The 6,939-nt window shown below is 46.1% G+C and overlaps 1 protein-coding gene across 2 annotated transcripts in view; it reads right to left on the bottom strand.

Annotated features, from left to right (window-relative positions):
• Positions 1-6,678, bottom strand: part of STAT6 (signal transducer and activator of transcription 6) — a 54,383-nt gene extending 47,705 nt beyond the window's left edge. The window contains exon 1 of one of the 2 annotated variants that reach the window (XM_028721263.2): positions 6,449-6,678. The gene's annotated coding sequence lies outside the window, so the exon portion shown is untranslated. Of the gene's footprint in view, positions 1-6,355; positions 6,377-6,448 lie in introns of those variants that run through there. The other variant, XM_077923757.1, reaches the window with a different exon arrangement.
• Between the last annotated feature and the right edge of the window lie 261 nt (positions 6,679-6,939).

Here is a 6,939-nt window from a genome sequence, read left to right on the forward strand (position 1 = left end):
CTGGATAGCCAAACCCTCAGCATCAATGTGAAGATAAAGGCAAAAGACCCCTGGACGGCTAAGTCTGGTCAAAGGCGACTATGGGGTTGCCGCGCTCATCTCGCTTTCTGGCCAAGGAAGCCGGTGTTTGTCCACAGACAGCTTTCTGGGTCATGTGGCCAGCAGCACTAAACCACTTCTGGCACATGGAACACCATGACGGAAACCAGAGTGCATGGAAACACTGTTTACCTTCCCGCCACAGCGGTACCTATTTATCTACTTGCACTGGTGTGCTTTTGAACTGCTAGGTTGGCAGAAACTGGGACTGAGCAAAGGGAGCTCACCTGGCTACACCCCCTTGGCACTGTATAGTGGCATTTATGTCGAAGGGGGCCAAACCATGTAGAAATACACACACTAGACTCCCTCTGCACAAGCAGGAAACCGGATTGGCTGTCAGGGGGTGTGGCTAGCAGGGATATTCCAACTTTCCCCTCCCATGTTCACTGAATGGGGAGGTAGTCCATCTGTAATATTGTTCTTTCAAACCACTTTCAGCTCTCTGAAAAACTATTGTCCATCTCCAGCCTCAAGTCTATACAGTGTTACCTTGGGTTACATACGCTTCAGGTTACATACGCTTCAGGTTACATACGCTTCAGGTTACGGACGCCGCTAAGCCAGAAATAGTGCTTCAGGTTAAGAACTTTGCTTCAGGATGAGAACAGAAATCGTGCTCCGGCGGCACGGCAGCAGCGGGAGGCCCCATTAGCAAAAGTGGTGCTTCAGGTTAAGAACAGTTTCAGGTTAAGAACGGACCTCCGGAACAAATCAAGTACTTAACCCGAGGTACCACTGTAAACTGACACATAAATATCAACCGACTTTGACCCAAGAAGAGCAGCACATGCTTCCTCTCTCTCTTTCTCTCTGGTAGATTTACTCCATTTCCACTATATGTTGCTGCCCTGCCAGAGATCCCCAAACACCTTCTGACCAAATGCAACCTACTGCAGGCACTGAGCCTCTATTAAAGGACCACAGGCTCTCTGATCACCTTGGTTTTAGAACACTTTCCTGCTGCTATCAGATGCCACATTCTCCACATCCTCTAGTCACAAATCCCAACATGTTTTGATTTTGCATTTCCTTTGACCATAATTGCTAATAATAACTGATTTTCAATTTCAACCTAGAAATGCTAGGCTTGGCTCCTATCAGCAGCACCCAGTGATGCAGGCAGCATGGGTGGCGCACCGTTGCTCCCATGTCTCCCAACACTGTGAGCTGCGGGCATTTACCAAGTGGAGGTGGGGCGGGAAGAGACGTGTTTGACCCGGTGTGGTGTGTAGCAGCAGAAAGAGTAGTTTGGCCCTGCCATCACAGGCCACACTGGGCCAAGATCCCTGCCTCTCGCCCCTTCCAGTCAGAGCCAGCAAACACTGCGTTGGGCAGCTGGGAGAGCAAAGGTGCCCCACCGGTACCACTTCACAGGCAACTGCAACTGTCTCCTGTGTGTACAGCCATGCAATAAATCAACCATGAAGCAGGTGGATCATATCCACACCACGCCATGATCCTCCTGTTTCATGGTAGCTTTATTGCAGTGCTGCTGTACACAGAAGATAAGCCCAGGATGTTTGGATATTTTTAAAAATTGTATGAATTGACTACAGTCAAACCTCGGTTCCCAAATGCCTCCGTTTTGAAACGTTTCAGCTCCCGAATGTTTATTGAAAGCTGAACGTCCGACACAGCTTCTGCTTGAGTGCAGGAAGCTCTTGCAACCAATCAGAAGCCGCACCTCAGTTGTCAAATCTTTTGGAAGCTGAACAGACTTCCAGAACAGATTATGTTCGACAACTGAGGTTTGATTGTATTTGGTTCTAAATATTTAACTGTTTAATTAACTTTATAATTTTATTAAACAATTCCTATATTATTATTTTAAAAGAAACAGTTAAATCAATTAAAATACAGATTACACCATGCAAAGTGCATGATATATAAACCAAGAACGCAACCACCAAGTAGCCCAAGCATTTTTTCTGCACTGAATTCAGAATTTGAAAGGAAAATTTCAGCCCATGCTCTTTACAGGAAATGTTAAATAGGCTCCACTTCATCTGAAAAACATCTGTTTGAATTCTACGTTCTCTCAGTTCAGTTTAATAAAACTTTTCCCCCATGATTGTGACATCCCAAGCAACTTTTAAACAACTGGTACCCTACATTCCTTCTAACATCGTCTTTTTCTTTCTTTACAGAAACTAAAACACATTCTGCCAAATAGCATTATAACATTCTTCCTGCTTAACTATTTCTTAGGCATTTCCTTAAGCTAACATTAAAAGGAAAAAAGGCTTCAAATAGGATAGTGTGTGAAAGTAAGAAAAAGGGTCTCAGAAAATGAATTAAGGAATTGTCCATTTTCTTTATACTGACTCATCAGAATAAAACTTCAATTAAAGGCAAAAAAATTAAATCACTTTATAGTTTAGTAGTCAGGAAATTATATTGTATTGCAGGATTTTGGCAATGATAACCCAAGACCAGGAAAGGAAGGAAATCAAGGCAGATTATGTAAGACCAACTCTCTCTCTCTCCCCCCCCTTGCTCCTTGGATGTACACAGCTGACAGAATTCCTAGCACTGTGCCTGCCCTGTCTGGCCCAGAGGGTCCTAGGAAGGCCAGCAAGAGAATGAGGCAAAGACTTCTCTGGACCCTTCTCTTGTGGTAGACCAGAATTTGAAGAAGGTTGAAGACCTGGGTGGGAGTAGGAGGACAAAGGAGGTGCCTGATCCTGGTGCAGCTGCGGACACTGCCCTGGGCATTTCCAGTGAGCAGGGGAGGGGAGGGGAGGGAGGGTCTGTGCAGACCAAGGCCAGACCTTTTGCCTCCTCTCTCCTTTCCGCATTTGGGGAGGGGGGAATGCTGAAACCAGTAATTCTGCTGCACTCCGAACTTGCCACTTGGGCCATGTGCCTCTTTACTTCCCCTTCCAGATCCAGCGCTGCAACAGCACTTTCTCCACTTGCAATTCCCAGAAAATGGCATTCAGAGATATACCGCCTCCAACCATGGAAACAGAAGGCAGCCACCATGGCTAGTAGCCATCAACGGCCCATTCATGGGCAGTAAGGCTATTACTAGATACTGTGCAAGCACATTCCATAGTTTAATTCTGCACAGTGTGAAGAGCTACTTCATTCTGCCTACCCTCAATCTTCCAGCACTTAGGTGCTATCCACACTGTACATCTGAAGCACATTCAACACACATTTGAAGCATATGGCTCCCTCCCCCAAAGAATCCTGGGAACTGTTGTTTATTAAGGGTGCTGGGAACAGTAGCCCTGCGAGTTGTAAGGTACAGCCTTAAGCTGTGGGATTTATTGTCCTAAAAATCCAAGCTTCTTTGAAAGAAGTAAACCACAATCCTGGCAGCGTTTTCTCAGACTTTTCCTGGACTTCCTTATGATTTTGGCAAACACAATATGCTGTATCTTACCATTTGCACAATATACCCACCGATATTCTGCTTCCACTGTATTACACCACACGACTTGACACGGATCTTACTCATCTTCTGAGCAACCACCACCCACTGTCCCCAAAGCTGCAGGCTGTACACATTTTGCTGGTTAGGCAATCCTCCCCAAGGAAACCAAGTGAATAACGTCTTTGAAACACTTCCCCTTTATTACAGTCTCCACTGCCCCTTAGACCTTAGTACAGTTTGACAGGATGCCTCGTTGGGCAAGACTATGATCATGATTTCTGATTTTTATACCACTCTTCAACCAGATTCCCATAGTGCTTCACTACAAGGAAAATACTATTATTATGAAAGTACAAACGCCTTAATTTACCAAAAGTCTCAAAATCATAAGCTGTATAAAAACAGTAGGATTAAAACTGTATCTGAAAAGTTTGAGAAGATACAACAAAGCCTTTGCTTGGCCCCAAAAGGACATTAAAGTAGGTACAGTACAGGCAGACCTCTCTGGGGAGAAAGGTGTTGAGATCTATCCTTAGCACATGGGGAAGGACATAAATAGGCTGGCTCTCCTTCAACCACCCTCCAGCCCAAGATGTTAAGTAATAATAATACATAACACATATGCATTATCTTGCCATGATTCTGGTATTGCATGCGGAGGAGTGGAGCCTGAGATAAAAGCGATGAGACAACAATAAAGATTCATAATCAGATCTCCGGAATCAGGAGTGGGAAATTTTGTTCAGTTGGAGGGTCACATTCGCTTCCCTTCTCAGAGGACCACAGGCCAGCAGTGGGCGGGACAATGGCAAAAGTGGGTGGAGAAACAAATATAAATGGTATCTTTGTACAGCTGGCCAGTTTCTACACATATTTGCAGCCCTTTCTCTGTTCTTCATCCAGACAAGCAAGAGGCAAAATGTGATTTCAAGGACATGTTCCGGTCATGTAAAAATCTTTGGGGTGCAAAGCAGGGCAAGGGCAGGAATGTGGCTTAGGGAGAGTTGCAATGGTCAGATAGGAGAGGTCTGCAGGGCTGCATTTGGTTCCTGGGCCTAAGGTTCCCTACCCCTGCTTTAAATGTTTGTAAAAAGCAGCCACAGTGGGCATGCACACAGACCCTAATCTCAGATTCAGGTTAGGGCCCTGATGCTTTGGAAGTGAGGTGGTGGGGATTAACACTTTCTTTGGTGCTTTCTGCAACTTTACAATATGCCAGATGAGCATTTTATGCTAAAATATTTCTTGCTGGTTTGGATACATGAATTGAGAGCTTTATGCTGCCATTATGGTGCACCAAAATGAACTGTTGTTAGAATTGAGCATTATTGTATTAATTACTAAACTTGACTATTCTAGGAGTTTGGTCAATTATTTGTTCCTGTAATAAACCTTATTGCTATGAAACATTGTCAGGAGCAACACTACTGTGAATGTAGTGGTTCCTAACCAGGAGGCGTCACACCCACACAGACTGGGTCCTGTATTCATCGGGTTGAATTCTGTGCTCAGCTTATCACTGTGGTATCTGTATCTCTTGTGTTGACTTGCCTTCTACAAAAACAAATCAAAACTGAACTCAGGGGGATAAATGAGATAGATTTTTGTATATATACTCCATTTAGGTGGCCCCTGGTTCATGAATGCATCTGATGAATTACACTTTGCATTTTTAAAATTCCTGCTTTTAACAGTCTTTTATGGGCAATTCTAAAGTTTGTTTTATTTTGTGTAAACCTCTGAGAAGTTTTGTATGTGACAAACCAATAGTATATAATTCTTGTAAAAGGAAAGAAAATGGAACGCTCCCTAGGCCACAGAGGCACAAGCCACAGAGATATATTTTAAGTCTGTGAGGCAACACACGCTCTCTCCTGGGCTGTGTGTGTGTGTGTGTGTGTGTGTGTGTGTGTGTGGCTTCTCGGTGCAACATCCTGCTAACAAGTTTTCTGGAATTCCCCAACATAAATTTGCACACACGCTGCAAGCACGTGCACCAGGACACACTTTCACAGCACGTTTGTGAGCTGGGATTTGAATCTATTAGCAGTGACCTTTTTAGGAATAACGTTTTATTGGGTTTTATAAACAAAGATCATAGGAATAATAAATGATACAAATAAATAAATAGACCAAGTCTTCTCATGTGATTTGTAAATCACAAAAATAGCATAATAAATGTGCAGCAATATCTACAACATAAGGTTCATGATTAGTGGTGAGCGTCTAAGTTCTTGGTTTCTGAAATGGTTTAAACAAAAACAATGGGGGAACAGAGGATAGAACAGTTAACAGATAACATTCAACATCACATAGCTAAATGCCTAATCAGGAGCTCTTGTGATTGTGCTTAGATTAAGTGTGAATAATGTCGTTTTTCTTTTACTTTACCAATGAAATAATACAAAGTGTTGGCATATTGATAAACGGGAGGGCGAGCGTTCAAAGAGAAGAAAAAATTTTCTGCTTGAATTTAAATTTAGACCAACCAGATTGAGCCAAAGGCTGGGCTGCTCGTTTTCTGGAATACTGGCAATAGGTTACGAAATTAAACTGGAGTAAAGTCACCCTTCTTGATCTGTCCACGTGTCAACTGTAGTTTATTTGTTAATAGCAGTGGCCCTTTTTAAAAAAGGCAGGGCGGCGAATTACAAATCTGGAACGAGACCCAAGCGAGCCTGGCACTGGCACTTATTTACTTGGAGTAAGACCCGCTCAAGCCAGCATGTGCTCGGAAGCGTGCGCAGGATCGCCCCTCGTTTCCAAGGCGCCTTTTCCCCGGGCACCTTTTGACGCGGACGGGCCCCCCGGCGCCCCCGCAGCCTCTTTTCCGCCCGCCCGCCCGCCCGCTAGGAAGCCACCTGGGCGCACCTGCGCGCGTCTCCTCGGCCCCTCGCCTCGCTCCGCCGCCGCCGCCGCCCCGGACCCGGCAGCGCCCCCCGCCCGCCTCCAAGTCTGGCCAACCTGCTTGAAGCCACCGGGGTCCCTTCGCTCGCTCGCTCGCTCGCTCCTCGCCGCCTCCAAAGAGTCGCCTGCCTCGAGCCCTCGAGTTTTTTAATCCACCTGCTTTTAATCCCAACTTTCGATCTTCGAAGGGAGGCGACGCCGCCGATCCCAGAAGCTGGGGGTGGATTTCCTACTTTGGGGCGGGGCGCGATCTGGCGGGCGTCAGAGCCCGGAATCGAAAAGCGAAAGGAGAGCGAGCGAGAGAGAGAGCGAGAAGCACCCGGTGATCCAGGAAGAAGGACGGGCCGGGGCGTCGGCGGGGCCTCCTCTCCGCGCGCGCGTGGCCCCCTTTCCTGGCAAATGTCCGGAAGCCCGACAGACGAGCGCTTCCCAAATCCCTTTGGCTCGCGCGCCGGGAGAAACCCCGCGCCCCGGCCTGGATTTTATTCTTCGTGTGGCTTTTGCATTTTCTGCTGCGCTACTTAAAGTCGCCTCCAGACCCTCGTGGC

The sequence above is a fragment of the Podarcis muralis genome, chromosome 2 (assembly GCF_964188315.1).
Source record: "Podarcis muralis chromosome 2, rPodMur119.hap1.1, whole genome shotgun sequence".
Taxonomy (NCBI): Eukaryota; Metazoa; Chordata; class Lepidosauria; order Squamata; family Lacertidae; genus Podarcis; species Podarcis muralis.